The sequence below is a fragment of the Podarcis gaigeae genome (assembly GCF_964106915.1).
Source record: "Podarcis gaigeae genome assembly, chromosome: 3".
Lineage (NCBI taxonomy): Eukaryota > Metazoa > Chordata > Lepidosauria > Squamata > Lacertidae > Podarcis > Podarcis gaigeae.
In genome coordinates, this window is record NC_139680.1 from 5579599 (window position 1) to 5598873 (window position 19275).

Genomic DNA, 19275 nt, shown 5'->3' on the forward strand with positions numbered 1-19275 from the left:
GAATCCTTTCCTGAGATGGCATGCACAAAACGAGTAGAGCCACCCTTTTATGAAAAGTCCATTTTTTGTAATGTTCTAGCTCCACAGCCTTAATAGAAGTATTGAATAGGGAGGTGTTAACAGCCCGTTAAGCAAAGGTATTTTCTTATTCTTCAAGACGCCTGTGCCTCTTGAGACTCCATCATTGACACCTGAGCTCAGCATCCCATACAGTCCAACAAAAGCACAAAATCAAATGCCAAGTTCACTAACATTACAATCTCTTTTAATTGCATAAATACCTCCTCTACCAGCTATCAATATAGCAAATTCTAATTTAGTCCATGTGTTCAAAATTCCTTGAGATTCCTCATTTCTTGCTGGCAGGTCTTTTTTAAAAAAACAGAGACCTCAGAATTATCCTGCAAGCAGTTTATTATAAACGTCCTAGGAATTACTGCCATTGCAGTGTTTCCCTGGGAGATTTCATGATCTGGACTTTGGAGCAACGTTTTCGAATAAGACTTCTGCAGCTGCAGTGGATGGATTTGGAACTTCTCCACTGTCTGTCTTTCTGAATGAAGAAATGTGCGCGTTATCCCTTCCTGACCAAATCACTGACACATGGCAATTGGTGGTATGCTTGGTGCCAAAGTAAACTTTCTGACTACAGCAGCACTGGAGGCACTTAAGTTCTGCTGAAAGTATAGTAAATGAAAAGGGTTGTAGGCTGTTGAGGGTTTAGCAAAAAGACATGGCAACATTCACTGGATTCACTGGAGTGAAATATTGACCAGAAGCTGACTGCGGCATATGGTGTCCATGCGCTGAAGAATCCCACACTGATCAGTACAGCCATCTGTCAAAACAACCACTTATAATTAGTTACTGGCTGGCTTTTTATATTTTCTCCTTCTCTATCTGTTATTTCAAATCGGTGAGAGAGAAATGAAGGATTAGTGCTTCAACATTTAAGAGATATTTAAACAATTGGCTCTTGCTTTTATTTTAGGCTGTCCATTCATTTTATCCTAAGACCCAAAAGCAGTATCCTCTGCAGTACAGCAGCCCTCTAGTGGTAAAAAATAACACAAGATCAGGATAAGAAATTAAGAACAGCATCCTTTGTGTTTATCATATGCTTTACATCATAATGGAATGTCACCTGTTTCAAATTATAGTCCTATAGAAGAAAATATGGCAGGACCTCAACATCTCATACAATAGCAATATATATACCACATGGTTCCTCTATGAGCCCATGTATTGCAAGATCTGAGAGTCTTACAGTATACAGGTTCATCATTAAGTTAGTCCCCAGTATGTATGTGGCTGCGAAAACCCAACCAGATGGGTGGGGTATAAATATTTTGAATATTAATATTATTTCACATTAATACAATAAGCTTTCATACCAATGAATCTAACAACTGAAAAACAGAGGAGTTGCTCAATGTCTGCAACTCAAATGGAACACAAGCCATGCATGAAGGCAAACACACACAAATAGCCCAGTCCACAGCATCCATAAGTGCTTTGGCATTTCCCCAATATTTTGACAATAATTTTCAATCTGTAGGGACAGAATCAATGTCTGAGTCAAAGGAACACTGTGTTCCTATTGCTCTTTAAAATACAAAAATACTCTGCTCACAACACCACATGCCCACCAATGTCAATTTCTTTTCCAGCTTTGCTGCATTTGAAGTCCTGTTGAAGTTCTGCATCTCATGAGAGGTTTTATGAACCTTCCAGGCTATACCCATGTAACAGATGGTGATGGTAATTGCTGGCAGAATGGTACAGATCCTACAGATGACTTACTGGGTTATACATTAGGGAGAGCTTTCCTAAATAAAACATCTTCAAGAAGACACTTAAACATTATGATGCTAGGCACCTGTCTAATTCCAGCTGGGAACGCATTCCAGAGGGCTGGAGCTACACTACTAAAAGCCAATTTCTAGTACAAACTAAGCACAACTCTGGCTCATGCAGCGCTCTCAGCAGCGCCCCATCTGAGAATATAAAGGAGCAAAATATGTGATATGGCTGCTTCTGGCTTCCCTCCGCCCTTAGATATTTATTCGTGTTTTATTTATAAATTTGTTGTCTTTTTCTCCTGGTTTTCCTGCAAAGAACTCAGAGTGATGATCTAGCTTCATAATCCCCACCCCTTTGCCCCTCAGTGAAGGAAATCAGGCTGAGAGACAGCTGAATGCCTTTTAAATCTGGGCCTTTCCACCATTGAAAACATCTCTCTAGTCACACACATTCCTTATGCGCTGCCAGAGCAGGGCCACAGGGAGTTAGTCAAAGCCCTGGAGAGATGCTCCGAACCACCCTTTGGTTAAATGCACAGTATTTCCCCCAATACCTTGCAGTGCTGCTTCCACTGCTGGGCTATCAAATGGCCTTGTTCCTGGGGCGGGGCCTGCTGAGAGGGCAGCAAGACAACGCTGAGCTACATCTTCATCTCCGCAAGCTTTCACCTGCAAGGAAAGACACAAAAGCCAAACATTACAACAGCCAAGAACTGTTAACGATTGATAAAGCAGCCCCAATGCCGCCCAGTCTCTTACTCCTCTTCCTCCAGGTCTTCCAGGATGAGCTCTTCTGAAAGGAAAAGAAGAGAAGGCTGCCAGTTAGAGAGGCTTCTTACACACAGAGAGAGAGACTTTCTGAACACATCCACAGAAACAGACATTACCTTCAGGCTTGCTTTCTTTCTGTTTCGCCTGTGGCGGCAAGGAAGTCCGTGGAGCCTACAGGGAAACAAAGAGCCACATGGGGTATGATGATCTAAAGCTCAAAATAGGCCTCATCCTTTCCTGAGAAATCTTAGGGACTGGAATCAACTACTATATGCTGAAAGGTTTTACCTTTGTGGTCCTTTTGAAAAGGGGTCCACAGGGGGAGGCGGGAGGGCAGGCGGGGGGCGGGGGGGAGGACTCGGGGAGAGGGCACACTTTATTTTTTTTCGCCATTCGCGAAATCGCTCTTCTCAGTCTTGAAAGCCTAAAAAGGAAAGAGAAAAATGTGAGAAATGGGGCTCACAGTTAGTCCTCTCCTGATCTACGTCCCGAAACTGGTTTTTGCATTCACGCCTCTAAGCTCCCTATCACCACAGAATTCAGTTGCACATCAGGGCCCCGGCGCACCCCCCCAAGAATAAGAAGAACACCTTGAGACAGAATTTTACTCTGAAGGTTAATGGGCAAAATTTAGGCCACAACTTTATTGAGTACAGCAATGTGGGTTGTATTGGCTTAGGCCAGTGATGTCCAAACTTTTTTCAAAGAGGTCCAGATTTGATGAAGTGAAGGGCTGACCAAAGTTGTTGAGCTTGAGGAAATCAACTGACACATGGGCCAGATTTAACCGGATTAGGACCCTGAAAAAATGGACTTTGGGCATGCCTGGCTTAGGCATTGACAATAACTCCTGCCTGCCTTGTAGGAAGTCTGGAAGTGTAAGCCACCAACAGAGGACGCTCCATCAATGGTTGTTTTTTAAATTTATTTAATCTTTTTTTTCAATACAAACAGCAATCGCAAAAGACACATACAACAAAAACCATAATAACACAGTTTGACAATTCAGATTTGGATACACTGATATACGTAGGACTACACCTTTTTAACAATATTTCCCCGCCTCTCTCTCCTCCCCCTACTTCCCACCGTTATCCGCCTTATTGCTTAAATATTCCTTCCAGATTTCTTCATATTTATCCATTCTTAATTTGCGTCGACATGCAATTCGTTCGTATGTCGCTAGTCTGTCCATATTATCAATCCATGTGCTCAATGGAATCTTTTTGCGGCTCTTCCAATTCATCAAAACAAGGTTTTTTTGCTTCTAATATAGCACGGTACATCCATTATTATTTTTTGACGCCTTTTAATCTCCGTTTCCAGAATATAACTTAGAATTAAATTTAATTCCGCTAAATAACAATTTCTTTTTATTACTCTTGCTATAAATATCCTCACCACACCAAAATGATCTTATCATCTGGCATTTAATCATCATATGTACTAAGTTTGCATTTTTACTCCCACATCTCCAGCAGTTGTCTGGACTTGTTATTTTCTTCGGAATCCAGTGGACTCTGAATATTATTTTCTGTTGAATAAGTCTTAGTCTTAGATCCATAGAGGCTATTTCTGTTGATTTTATACTTGACTCCCATATGTCATTTGTTATCTGGAGCCCCAACTCTTCACTCCATTTTTGTCTATCATATTCTAAATCATATTTCTTCCTGTTGAGTAGGGTTTTATATAGTGCAAGTGTAGAGTTTTTTGTTTTTGCTGCAGAGATTAAATCTTGTAGCAGCATGGGTGTTTCCGAGGCTGCTTAAGCGTCAGGGCCAAACTGCCTTTCCAACATATGTTTCAATTGGATGTATTGCCATTGTGTTTCACTGGTTAATCCATACTTTACTTGCAAGGTCTTATATTCCACAAATTTTCATCAATTAATTGATTCAATGTCAAAATACATTTTTTCATCCAATTTTGCCAAATTATTACTTGATTTCCAATTTTTAATTTTGGGTTGGCCCATATTGTTAATTTCTCATGTTTACAGGGGTCATCCTTATTATTTATATTTATATTCATCCAAATTTTTATAGGTGCTTTAATAGTCTCCAGGATAATAGGATATTTCATAAAATTGGAGCTGAGTTGAGTCCACCCTACAAGAGGTCCAAAGAAACTATATTCGAGAGTAGCCCAATTGGGATTCCTGCTAGCTCTCCACTCGTTAGTCTTACTCAGCAGGTAGGCCTGGTGATATAGTTCCAGATTTGGGAGACCAAAGCCGCCTTCCTTAGTTGGAATTTGCATTGTATGTAGTGATATTTTTGGTGGCTTTGTACCAAAAAGGCACAATCTAAATAGTTGATTTATTTTTTGGAAGTAAAATTTGGCAATATGTATTGGTAATCCTCTAAGAATGTATAAAAGCTTTGGAACATCATTCATTTTGAGGACATTAACCTTTCCCCAAAGGGAGAGGTTTAGAGGTCCCCACCTCTCAATATCAAAAGAAATCTCATTTATAATTTGATTCAAATTTAATTGTACAATTTGGTCTATATCTGATGAAATCATTATACCCAAGTATTTAATAAAGTCTTTGCACATCCGAAATTGATGGTTTCTATACAAAGTAGCCCTTGGCCCAATTGGTAAAATCTCTGATTTTGTCCAATTTATATAATATCCCGATATTCTGCCAAAGGTTTTTATTTTCTCCATAATTTTTGGAATTGTATCTTCTGGTTTTGTACTAAATAAAAGGATATCATCTGTAAATAATACAATTTTGTAATTATCTTTGTTGTGTTTTACACCCTTGATATGCTCATCCTGAATTATTGCTCTTGTTAATGGTTCCAGGCAGAGATTAAATAATAATGGAGAAAGAGGACATCCTTGCTTCGTTCCTCAACGATTTAAACTAATCAAATTCAAAATTCTTCCATTTGTAACAATTAGAGACGTTGGGGTTTTATAACTCATTTTAATCCAGTTACAGATAGGTAGCCGTGTTGGTCTGCCATAGTCAAAACAAAAAAAAAATCCTTCCAGTAGCACCTTAAAGACCAACTAAGTCAGTTCTTGGTATGAGCTTTCGTGTGCATGCACACTTGGTATCTGAAGAAGTGTGCATGCACACGAAAGCTCATACCAAGAACTGACTTAGTTGGTCTTTAAGGTGCTACTGGAAGGAAAAAAAAATTGTTTTCATTTTAATCCAATTACAGTATTCTATAGGGAAACCAAATTTACGTAACACAAACCCTATGAATTCTTTATATAGTCTGTCAAAAGCCTTTTCTGCATCTAATGGCAATATCATAAACTCCTCTTCATCTTTGTTTAAGTTTATCAAATCTATTGTTAATCTGATGTTATCTGTAGCTTGTCTTGTTTTTATAAAACCTGTTTGTTTATTAGCTATCAAGTCTTGAATAACTTTTTGTAATTTTGCTGCCAATATTACATTCATAATCTTTGCATCCACATTCATTAATGATATTGGACTATAATTTGCACATTTAGTAGGGTCTTTGTTAGGTTTTGGTATAATCATTATTAAAGCTTCATTGAATGTTGTAGCAGATATACCTTTATGAGCTATTTCCTTATAGACTTCTAGAAGTCTGGGGACTAATAGATTTTTGAATATTTTATACCATTCCATAGGAAAACCGTCTGGTCCAGGTGAGTTCCCATTCTCCATTGTTTCTATACCATTCTCAATATCTAATATATTTAGGGGTGCTGACAGCTTATCTTTTTTATCTTCCTCAATAGTTGGTATTTTGATATCTTGAAAGAAGTTCTCCATCTCTGATATATTTTCTGGCCCTTCATATAATTTTTTGTAGAATTAAAAAAGATCTTTATTGATATCTATTGATGAAGTCGCTGCAATGTTATTTTCATTTCTTATTAAGGGCATTATTTGGTTCGCTTTCTTTTGTTTTAGACGATTAGCTAGAATTTTTGTCGTCTTTCACCCTGTTCCCAATAGATTTGTCTTAGACTTAGTAGGCTGAACTCAATTTTTTGAGCTAGTATATTATTCAGTTCTAATGTTAGTTGTATTCTTTCATATGCAGCATTAGATGGGTTATTTGACATATCGCACCATAGTCTTTTTAAAGAAGTTTTTAGATTTTTTTTTTTAATATATTTTTATTAAGATTTTTAAACATAAATGCAAATATAATGATAACATATATCATAACATAGTTTCTTAAGTTCTTTGGACTCCCTCACGTCTCCCGCTCCCACTTGCATCATTGTCAAATCTTGCCCGCAATTTATCATCTTGTTTACATTATTGTGTCCCATTCATTTAGAATATAATCTAATAATTCTCCCAAAGGTTTATGATTTTTCCTCAATCACCTTTATCATCCTAATTGCATCTAATTTAGTGGTGGCCAATTATTTATGATCTAGCCTCCATCTTAACATTCAACCAAATTACAGTGCTTTTTTAAATAAATCTTAAATTTCTTCCAATCTTCTTCAACCTTCTCTTCTCCCAGGTCTTGGATTCTGCCGGTCATCTCAGCTAATTCCATATAGTCTATCAATTGCATCTGCCACTCTTCCAGTGTGGGTAGATCTTGAGTTTTCCAGTGCTTAGCGATGAGTATCCTTGCTGCCGTTGTTGCATACATAAAAAATGTTCGGTCCTTCTTTAACACCTTCTGGCCGACAATACCCAAAAGGAAGGCCTCTGGTTTCTTAGTGAAGGTATACTTAAATACCTTTTTCAGCTCATTATATATCATTTCCCAAGGAAGTTTTTAGATTGTTTTAATCTTTTCAGCTTGGCTTTGTTGGCAGAGAAGGATATTATCTTCCCTCTGATGTAAGCTTTATATCCTTCCTATTCCACCAGTCTTGACGTTGAAGATTTGTAGTTATTTTAAATATATATTTGTGTTTCTTGGGTTATATATTGTGTTGTGACGTGGGGTTTGTGATTTCAGCTCTCTTGACATAATATGCTGGAGACAGTTCTCTAGTAACACTTCTTTATTAAAGCAAACAAGACTGAGACCTGAGGAGGGGAGAGCTACATTTATAGGGACAGGGAACTAGCTGGAAAGGATACATTTTGGAGGGAACAATATCAGGCAATCACAGTCCTGCCTTTTGGAGGAAACCAATAAGACAGAGGATCCAAATACAGCAGCTTAAATGAACCAATGGTAGCTGTACCCTCTGGAACCAAAAGGCAGTCACTTTACCCTAATGCAATACAGACAATAATAATACAGATATAAAATCCTTTGACTCAATACACAACATATTGAATGAAGTTTTTTGCCATTTAAGAATGATATATTAAAAGGATCCACTAAATTCCACTGTATCATATAGTTATTAATTGTCTCTCTAACCTTTGTTCTTTTTTTCCTGGCTACTGATGTGGTATCCATCTGTGGATCTAAAATTTCATTAAGGTCTCCACCCATAATCAACTGCTGATGCGATAGGAAGCTTAATCTCTTAAAGCAATTGTGAATAAACTTATGGTCATCAGTGTTTGGGGCATAGACATTTACTGTTGCTATTTTTGTCCCTTCTGTTTTAATTACAATTATTAAGCATCGACCATCTTCCTCTCTTATTATATCTTGTATTTCATAAGGCCAGCCTTTCCTAAACAAAATTGTAACTTCCCTCCACGACCTTCCTCCAGTCCACCTCCCTCCTCCACATTTCACTAAGCCAATGCCTAACCGCCAAACCTTACAAAGTTCAGTGGTGCCTTGCAAGATGAAAATAATCAGTTCCGCGATTCTCTTCGTCTAGCGGTTTTTTCGTCTTGCAAAGCAAGCCCATTGACAGCTTAGCGGATTAGCGCTACAGCGGTCTAGCGGCTTCTAGCGATCAGCTGTTAAGCGGCTTATCAGCGGATCAGCTCTTAAGCAGCTTAGCGGCTTAGGAAAAGGGGGGGAGCGGAAAAAACCCGCGGGGATCGCAAGATTTTTTCGTCTTGCGAAGCAACCCCATAGGGAAATTTGTTTTGCGAAGCGCCTCCAAAACGGAAAACCCTTTCGTCTTGCGAGGCGTTCGTCTTGCGGGGCACCACTGTTGTGACAATTGCGCTAAGAGGTAGGCGAAAACCAAGAGGCCAGTACCAATTTGCCAAATGGAAAAAAATTCCTACTCGGCCCCTGTTCCAAAACAGGCGACCAACGAACTCCAGAGCAAGGCCAAAGCACAAACCTAAATCGAGGGCGGGTGTTTGGCGGCGCAAACCTAGGTAACCCCCCCAATGCCGCACCACTGCCTTTTAAAGGCCCCCCTCGATCACACCACCATTCCCAAGGAAGGGGGGATGCACCTATGGCCTGTGCGCAACGCGGACCCTCAATGAAGAGGATCCGATATGCTGAAAGAAATCCTACTTACATGCTCTCCCTACTCTCACAAGCACAGAATGATCCAAGCATAGGATATCCCCAGGCCTTCTAGAGCTCTGGCGACCAATGAGCCAACAGAGGAAGATGTCACAATGAACCTTGTGATGCAGCACCCCCCCCCCCCGGTCCCTGAGAAAACCAGCAGCCACAAGTCCTGCTCCTCTTAAGGGATGCAACTAAGTTTTCGCATATGGTTTTCTTCCATGTTCCACTTTTTATAAATATGCAAAATATGCCTATTCCTTTGGATTCCAGCTGAAGCTGTTCCTGCACTTTCGGAGCACTAGCTATCTCCTATACCTGTCCCATACCCTCCAACATTTCTCCCACGCAAATAGGAATGTCTTATTCCATGATGATGATGATGATGATGATGATGATTCTGACTGGGTTGTCCCAGCCACGCTGAGCAGTTTCCAACATATACAAAAACATAATAAAACATTAAATGTTAAACACACCACTTCAATATCATGTCCCAATGCTCTAAAATAGAGCTTTTCAGACCGGCAAGAGCCGATGGATCTGCATAGGTGCAAGGGCCCCGCCAGCAGGGAATCAAACATATGAATATTCCCTGTGTTAGACGGTAAGGGTTGCAAATATGTGCACCAGGAAGGGGCATGGTGTTCATCAGCCACGACACCCACATTCCTGCAGTTCACCTGAACTGGGCAGGGGGTGAGTGAGGTTGGGGCTGTACAGACACACAGGTGGAGCCAATCCAGCTCTCCCACCTGTGTCCACACACAGCGTCAATCTCACCGCTGCCCCATCCAGGAAAGCTGCAGCAGCACCTGTATTGGGGGTGCAGCTCTGCCCCATGGCACCAACCACGACTGATCAGGGCAGACATTTATTTCAACGCTAGCATGGTAATTTGGGCTTCTTGTGAGACTTCTGGAATTGAATGAAAGGGAGAAAAATAAAAGCAGGCATTCCCTATTTGTTTTCTACTACACAGCTATGGTGTTGCTAAAACGATCCCAGGCTCCTGTCTTCAAAGCTGATAGACCTTTTAACTTTCTCCTTAGGCAAGCCAGAACAGGTAAGTATGAATTAAATTTATCCGTGGAAGCTATTATGATTATAGCAAAATATTATTGCTTTCTTTAATACATTATATAGATTGGAAGTCCATAAAAGTTCATAAAAAGAAAGAAAATGAATATTGGGGATTGCTTTCTTGAAAGCATCACCACACCCAAGACGATGTGTCAGGCTCCTGGCATGGGCGTAGCCAGGAAGGCGGGGGGGGGAGCTGCCCCCTCTAAATCAAATAAATCAATAAAAATACTTAACTAACTGACCAATGGCATCACAGATAACTCGACTCTGCCCTTAGCCTCCAAAATAAAGCCTGCCCCACAATAAATGCTGTTTGCACCTATGGCTCCTGGTATCAGTTTTCCAAATCCGGGATGGTGCTTTCAAGGACGCAATTTCAGCCACATTTATTCTGATCCTTATCAAGAACTGCTCCCTTTCCCCCATCCTCTGAACAAATAAATTGCCACGGTGGCAGGTTTGATCCCCAGATGGGCCAGCCATATATTCCTGCATTGCAGGGGGTTGGACTAGATGATCGGCTGGGTCCCTTCCAGCTCTACAATTCTATGCTTTTTATGTTCTCAAGCTCCCCTGGTGCCAGCCAGGTGTGGCCACTCAGTTTCCTCAAGTACTTGAGGAATGGCAGCCTGTCATAAGAGGATGACAGCTGATGGGCGGCAACAAGCTTCTCCTATCTGCTGGGACTGCCAGACGGCATACTCTGTGCATGCTCAAAGATGCCTGTTGCTTACAGCTACAGCCATCTCATTCTAGTTTGCGTAAAGGAGTTTCTAGCCCAAGTATCTGTCAGGGAAATAAAAGGTCTGGAAAGGTTAACCTCGCTCAGAGCGGCCAAGGCTTAATAAATAAAGCTCATCTCGCTTTATTGGCGTCATGCGGCCAGCATGACTAAGCCGCTTCTGGCCAACCAGAGCAGCGCACGGAAACACCGTTTACCTTCCCACTGGAGTGGTACCTATTTATCTACTTGCACTTTGAGGTGCTTTCGAGCTGCTAGGTTGGCAGGAGCAGGGACTGAGCAACGGGAGCTCACCCCGTCGCGGGGATTCGAACCGCCAACCATCTGATCAGCAAGTCCTAGGCTCTGTGGTTTAACCCACAGCGCCACCCGCGTCCCTTACAGCTACAGCCATCTCATTCTAGTTTGCGTAAAGGGGTTTCTAGCCCAAGTATCTGCCAGGGAAATAAAGGGTCTGGAAAGGTTAACCTCGCTCAGAGCGGCCAAGGCTGCATCACTTGGGAAGATAGTACTCTTTAGTATTTCGTATCCATCTCTTAATAAACAACACAACAGGGTGTCCTTTCAACCATCTTCAGATGATAGAGGGGAGCTAAGTTTCAACCATTTATTTTATACACCTTTGGTTTTCATAAATTTAAGCAGGCGTGTTAAGTCTAAGAGCTCAATTCTCAATAGGTAAAGGTAAAGGTACCCCTGCCCGTACGGGCCAGTCTTGCCAGACTCTGGGGTTGTGCGCCCATCTCACTCAAGAGGCCAGGGGCCAGCGCTGTCCGAAGACACTTCCGGGTCACGTGGCCAGTGTGACATCGCTGCTCTGGCGAGCCAGAGCTGCACACGGAAACGCCGTTTACCTTCCCGCTAGAAAGCGGTCCCTATTTATCTACTTGCACCCGGAGGTGCTTTCGAACTGCTAGGTTGGCAGGCGCTGGGACCGAGCAGCGGGAGTGCACCCCGCCGCGGGGATTCGAACCGACGACCTTTCGATCGGCAAGCCCTAGGCGCTGAGGCTTTTACCCACAGCGCCACCCGCGTCCCTCAATTCTTATACACCTTTGATTTTCACAAATTTAAGCAGGCGTGTTAAGTCTAAGAGCTCAATTCTCAATAGCCTTTCCTAACTCAAAAAGCTGAGATGGTTTTTCCACGGCAGAAGTTTGGTGGGTCAAAAGTGTCAGAGCCACCTTCTGAATCTTCTTATAGGAGTCCTGAAAATGAATTGTGCCTCTGAGGGCACCACACATTCAGCAGCGCTTGGGAGAACAAAGAGGGAAGGGCAGGTCTCCTCCTTCCACCATTGAGATACTGTATATAAGAAAAAGAGAGCTCTGTACAACTGCACAAATCCAGTTCTGATCAGAAACTTCCACATGCAGGTTAAGAAGTGGGAGGAAACATGGCGGGGAAATGTCCCTAAATCAGGGCAGGTTGACAGACGCTTTCTGCACTGCTCTACCTTTGCACTTTTGACTATGATGACATACCGAGGGCCGTTGCTTGATGACATACCGAGGGCTGGTTGCTTGAATAGAAATGGGGAGACTTTTTAAAAAAATGATTTTCTATGTTTCCCTCCCTGCTGCCCAAGGGTTTTTTTTTTTTCAGGGTAGAAGGAGAAAGATTATCCCCACCCCAGGCTAGGTGGGGATAATTTTAATTTTTCCGGACAGTAAGGGAGGTGCGTGAAAAGGGAAGCGCGTGCATAGGCTGCATGAACACTGCATTTTGAAAGCACGCGGGCAGCAGCCCGGTCTTGGCCGCAAAGAATTCTGGGCATTGTAGTTTCCCCCTGGCATAACTCCCGTTCCCAGCAAGGGGCTCGGGCTGCTGGGCTCTCTCCGCCCCTTGGTCCCCGCTCCTCTCTCGGAGGAAGGGGAGCCGGAGGGGCCCCGGGAGGCGGGCAGGGCCGCAGCAGGGGCGGCAGCGCCGGGCTCCCTCTCCGGAGGCGAGAGCCCAGGGACAGGACCCCCCCTCCAGAAGGGTCAGTTCTGCTGCTAACGGCCCCCCAACGGCTGGATCCTTCCCTTTGCCTCTCGCCCTCCCTCCTCCTGCGCTGCTGGGGGGGGGCAGGGGGTCTTCACTCCTCTAGGCAAGGGGGGGGAGAGGCACCATGCTTGCCCCCCCGGTCCTGCGCTGTGGGGATGGAGGGGGGCTCTCTTTCCTGGCAGAGAGCCTCTGGGATTGAGGGGGGGGGGCTGAGCTCCCGTCTCCATCCCTGGAGGGGCACCGCTGCTGGGGGGGGGGAGTGTAGTGGTTTGGCTCGGGAGAAGGCAGCTTGGGAGGTGGGGGGGCAGCTCCGGATTCATGCTTGGGGAGGGGGCAGAGCTAAACTATCTGTGGCACAATTAGTCAGTTAGTTATTTACTTGATTTAGGGGGGCGCCTACCCCCCCCCCCGCACTCCTGGCTACACCCATGCTTCTGCTTCTTTCTTTGCTGTGGCTTATAAACTTAGTTCCTATGGGATAGTTTGTAGATGCATTTTTGTAGATTCATACAATCCGTATTTATGATGGCTCCTGAGCCCGGGCTCTGTGGATGGAGGGTCTGCTTTCTGTGCAGAGAGCCTCCGGTCCAGCCCCTGGGGTTGAGGGGGGGGGGCAAGCTCCCGTCTCCATCCCTGGAGGGGCATCACTGCTGGGAAGTGTAGTGCTTTGACTGGGGAGAAGGCAGCTTGGTAGGTAAGGGGCAGAACCAGGCTATCTGTGGCACAATTAGTCAATTAGCAAAGTATTTTTATTTATTTACTTGATTTAGGGAGGCAGCTACCCCCCTGCTTATTTCTTATTTCTTCACTGTGCCTTATAAGATTAGTTACTATGGGATATTCATGCATATCTGTAGATTCATATAATCCATATTTATCATGGCCACTTTATAACCAAAGGCTAAAATAGAGGGGGGGGACCCCAATAAGAGGCTGGGATAGAATGAATGACACTGGCTGAAAACTTATTTCCCGAGGATGAAATCCTAACTGCACTTACCCGGGAGTAACAGCCACTGCATTCAGCAGGACTTGCTTCTGAGTATATAGAATTGCGCTGGATGCTACTGCAATATTAGTGGTAGCAATTATTCTGAGATTATTCTCATCGTTTTACCTGGCATTCTTACATGTAATTACTTCTCCGTCCATTTACTTGAGAGTAAGCCCCATGGAATTCACAAGGACTTAGTTCTGAGTAGACATCATTACGTTTATACTCTTAGTCACTTTTTTGCATTAATTAGTCCATAGCTGGTGAGACAGTTAAATCAAAAGCCGCTCCTCTTTTGATATGAATCCACAATCCTATACCCACTTATTTGGGAGTAACCCTCATTGAAGTCAACAGGGCTTACTTCTGAGTAGACATGCATAGGGTTGTGCTGTAAATCAGCCACACTTTCATAAATCAATGGGACTTAGCTAGCTGTGACTAACTAATTTCAACAGAACCAAAGTGTGGATAGCTTTCAGCACACACCAATACGTGGTTCCATGTGCATTCACAGAATCATAGAATTGTAGAGTTAGAAGGGACCTAAGGGCCATCTAGTCCAGCCCCTGAGGCACATTCTTTCTTTAAAGAATTCTGGGCACTGCAGTTCCTGAAGTGTTGCTGGGACTGGCAACTCTGTGAGGAGTAAACTACCATGCCCAGAACTTTGGGGGAAAGAATGTACTTGAAAGGTGTAGGATGTGCATGTAAAGCCCATTGAAGTGAAGAGCTTGGCATGAAAGGGGGTTAACTCAGAAGTAAGTCCCCTTGTGTGACTTGCTTTTGTTTTTATATGCTCTGCCTACCAGGACAGTCCAAGCTGTAAGGCGAAGCTCACGACAGCCTGCCATGCTCACCGAAAAGCTGTTTCTCAGAAGGCTGCCTTACCCTGAGTGCTGTATCCCAGAGCAGGCTGCAGTTGGGCCAATGTGCTCCCTTGCGCCCCAGAGAAAGAGCCACGCTCACTGGCGAAATGGCGAGGTTCGTTCCGTGGTGGAGCTCTGCCCAGCGTTGGTAGAGAGCGAGAACAAACTCCGTGTTCAGGTTGCGTGGTTCGTGGAGTCGGTATCAAAGCTGTCCTGCCCCTGCTCTGCCTCCAGATCTTCAAGGATTATGTCAACTAAATGGAAAAGGAGAGAAGGTTGGAATCATAACTGTTTTAGGGACTTTCTTACATACCCTGAACATATCCTTGGAAATAGACATTACCTTCATGTTTTCCTTGGTGTTTCTTCCTCCAGTCTCTTCCTCCAGTTCTTCAATATCTTCCACGATGAGCTCTTCTGAAAGGAAAAGAAGAGAAGGCTGGCAGTTAGAGAGACGTTCTTATATACACTGAACATATACATGGAAATAGACATTACCTTCAGGTGGACTTTCCTTCTCTTTTGCCTGAGGCGGCAAGGAAGTACGTGGAGCCTACAGCGAAACAAAGAGCCACATGGGATATGATGATCTACAGCTCAAAATAGGCCTCAGACAGAGATCTTTCCTAAGAAATCTCAGGGACTGGAATCAACTTCTATAGGCTGAAAGGTTTTACCTTTGAAGTCCTTTCGAAAAGGGGCCTGCAGGGGGGGGCGGGTGGGAGGGGGGAGGACTCAGGGAGAGGGCACACTTTATTTTTTCTGCCATCCGCGAAATCGCTCTTCGCAGTCTTCCAAGCCTAAAAAGGAAAGAGAAATGGGCCTTACAGTTAGTACTCTCTCATGCCTCTAAGCTCAAGAGGAATTCACTATGATCACAGAATGCAGATGCTGAGAGAAATCCTACTTACATGTCTATCTTCTTCCTGGAACAAACACGAAATGATCCAACCACAGGAGTTCACCAGGCTTTTTTGCACTCTGGTGACCAGTGAGCCAGCAGAGGGAGGTGTCACAATGGCTTCTGTAAATCTGGGGCTGTCCCTTGAAAATAGGGACACTTGGCAGGTGTCCTGAGGTGCCCAGATGGGAGACCACCAGGGAACCCATGATATGGTGCTTAGAATTATACAGGCAAAAGTATTACTTAAATAAATACATCTCTAGACACACTGTCCTTTTGGTCTTTTCTCATGCAAGAATATTTCCCTAAGTCAGAAAGAGGCCTCCTGCTCATGAAAGTGCACCTTCGGGCCTGAGCCTCCTAAATAGCTCTACTTGGGAGTAAATTTTTCTGACCCCAGTGGAAATTGGTTCCTAGTGAGCATGCTTGGGATTGTGGTTTGAGGAACAGGACACTGCTGTCAAGAAAGGGGAGAGCTAGCTATACTCATGTTTGCCACGTGTTGGGGGGCTCAAAGAACAATCCCATGTTTGGGTGGTACTGTAAGAGACTTCAGAATACAGACCAAAAAGGAAAAAACTCCAGGCAGCAATATTTCTTTAAGAAAAGATTTTTATTCAGTTTGATTTTGTCAGACAAAAGCAAAAAGGGGTGCATTCAGGAAAAAAATGAGAGAATGCCCACCGTCAGTCAGATGCAGACAACTTTTATGCTCTAAGGCAAAGCAACAGTTCAGCCCCCCTTTCCACCTCCCAGACATCCCCCTTTATGCATATTCATTGTAGCTCTACCAATGAGAGAATTGATGGTGGCCTTTCGGTTCCAAGCTGCATTATCCACTAGGTGGCGCTGCGAGCTTATAAACTATTTGATCTAATTGCTGTTTCCAGTAAATGCTCCGGCCCCCTATTTCTCAGGAAAGGGGTCTTGTGGTTTTAACAGTTTCTAGGCTTAAGTCTGCTTTTAGAACTTTGTGGTGGGCTAGACATCCTGGGCAAACAGACAGTTTCTCAGAAACAGCTCAACTACCAGCAAAATCCCCTGACCGCATCCTCTTGCAAACTCACTGTGTTGCAAAAATATTGTCTTTGCAAGCAGGGGAGAGAGAAATGTCTTTTTAGCTTTTAGTTTGCTTTCTAAGATGGCTTTCAGCTTATAAAATGGCTCCAGCCTGGCTCTCCAAAGTGGACCTCTGGTCTCCACTCCTTCAGTACATCAAGAAAGATTTTTAAAATGTGTGTGGCACAGTGAGGTAGAAGAAGATAAAATATATTGGAAAGGAAAGAGGACAACAACAACAAAAGAAAGTGCCCCCCTTTTGAATTTTTTTAATTCAAAATTATAACAAAACATATTATCCAAAAACATATCATCCTTGTTCCCCCCCCCATTTTCCCTCCCTCCCCCCATCCTCCCACATAACCCCCCCGATTTCCCTCAGTTCCAGTCTTTGGTTTCTGTAAGAATGCTGTTTCTGCATGTTACAAAGTTGTAAAGATCCTCAAACTATTTAGCTGATTATTATCAATAAAAAGTTTGTGAGTGTTTATTCAAAACCTGCCAAGGAGGTTTTGCTTTGTTCGCTTTGTTGCGTCTTCAAATACTTTGTAAAGGGTCCCATTCATCCTTAAAGTCACAGTTATCCTTGTCCCGTAGCTTATATGTCAGTTTTGCCAGTTCTGCATAGTCCATCAATTTTTCTTGCCATGATTCTTTAGTTGGGGTTTCTTCAGTCTTCCATCCTTGTGCTATCAGAACTCTCGCAGCCGTTGTCACATAAATGAAGATGTTTTTCAGCTTTTTGGGCAGGTCTTTCTCTACAATCCCTAACAAAAATGCTTCAGGTTTTTTAACAAATGTTAGATGGAACATTTTCTACAATTCATTGTATATCATTTCCCAATTTTTTAAAATTACATTACAATCCCACCAAATATGAAAAAATGTCCCCTCCTTTTCCTTACACTTCCAACATATATTTGAACTAGTTTTATACATTTTCCCTAACTGCACTGGTGTCAAATACCATCTATACATCATCTTCATATAATTCTCCTTCAATAGGGAACAATCTGTAAATTTTAAATCAGTTTTCCACAATTTTTCCCAATCTTCCATCATAATGTTGTGACCTACATCTTGTGCCCATTTAATGATAACTGATTTTACCTCTTCATCTTTCGTCTCCCATTCTAATAGTATGCTGTGTGCGGCCTTCAGTAATTTCACTTTCCCTTCTGTCTTTTACGTCTGTAATTATTTTATATTTTCTCCTTGGCCTCCCCCCTCCGATAAATTTTGAAATCTCTTTCTGCCATTTTTTAAAACATTCATCTTTCAGTATGACTGGTACACTGGTGCCTCGCAAGATGAAAAGAATCCGTTCCGCGAGTCTCTTCGTCTAGCGGTTTTTTCGTCTTGCGAAGCAAGCCCATTGACGTCTTAGCGGATTAGCGCTATTAGCAGCCTTTAGCAGCTTATCGGCTTAGCGGATAAGCGGCTTAGAAAAAGGGGGGGGAGGAAAAAAACCCTGCAGGAACTCGCAAGACATTTTCGTCTTGCGAAGCAAGCCCAAAGGAAATTCGTTTTGTGAAGCACCTCCAAAACAGAAAACTCTTTCGTCTAGCGAGTTTTCCGTCTTGCAAGGCATTCGTCTTGCGGGACACCACTGTATTGATTGAAAAAGAAATAGCATTTTTGGCAACACATTCATTTTAATCTCAGATATTTTTCCTTTTTTGGTGGGGTGGAAAGTGTGTTTTAAGTAATATATGGATGTATTTTAAAAATGGTAGTAATATTAATATTAATTAAAAATGGTAGTAATAATAATTAAGTAAATGGCTGAAGACTTAGGGAAGGGGGGAAGGGTTGATTTTTTAAAAGGGGGTTAAAATATATGAAGTGGGGGGAGTTTATGTATTAAATAACAGAAGATGGAGATGATAATAGTAATATAAAAATATTTTTAAAATAATTTTTTTGGGAAAAAATATAGTTTTAAAAAAAGGGGAGAGAAAATAAATAAATAAAATACCGTATTTTTTGCACCATAACACTCACTTTTTTCCTCCTAGAAAGTAAGAGGAAATGTCTGTGCGTGTTATGGAGCGAATGCCTGCGGGTGGAGGGGGGGGATCTGCTGCAGTCGTGAGCAGAGGATCCATGGTTCCCCTTCCTTCCCTCCTCCGTGGTTACAAAGAATGGATCCACATGGATCCTCAGGATTTTTGCATTGGGCTGCTCCAAACTCACTGTCAGATCACATGTCTGTGGCCACAGCATGAACCACAAAAATCATATATCCACTATTTTGTCTAGAATATTTTTTTCCTTGTTTTCCTCCTCTAAAAACTACGTGCGTGTTATGGTCTGGTGCGTGTTATAGAGCGAAAAATACGGTATATAGTAAAAAGTGAGGTCTTTTTCCAGCGGGCCTCCCTCTGGGCTCCGGGGGAGATGGGCTCGGGTTGGGCCTGGGCTCAGCCGTGTGTTTCCTCGCGGCCTCCTCCTGCCTCTCCTCCTTTCCCTTGGCAGTGGCAGCGCAGTGGCGGTGGCAGCAGGGCCAGGGCTTCTCCTCTCCCCCTCCACACTCACTCCTGGGTCCCTCTGGCACTACCAGCCTCAAGATGAGAAGAAAAAGGTCCCACAGCAGTGATGTCTAGTGCTTAATTTTTCCCATGGAAAGATTTCGATTTCACAAGTAACAATGAATGGGTGCAAACTGCAAATACTGCATTAGGCAAGCTTAGCCATTTCACCATT

The 19275-nt window shown here is 43.0% G+C and overlaps 1 long non-coding RNA gene across 2 annotated transcripts; it reads right to left on the reverse strand.

Moving 5' to 3' along the window:
* Positions 1-34: 34 nt before the first annotated feature.
* Positions 35-16916, reverse strand: LOC310840690. 2 transcript variants are annotated; one of them, XR_014561996.1, is made up of 5 exons: positions 16725-16916; positions 15105-16050; positions 14629-14860; positions 2690-2997; positions 35-2595 (listed from the first exon to the last, which is right to left on the reverse strand). It is a non-coding gene; the product is annotated as an uncharacterized lncRNA (long non-coding RNA). The 2 variants fall into 2 exon arrangements; XR_014561997.1 differs by lacking the exons at positions 35-2595; positions 2690-2997; positions 14629-14860 and having other exon boundaries at positions 14957-15159; positions 15284-16050.
* Positions 16917-19275: the final 2359 nt, after the last annotated feature.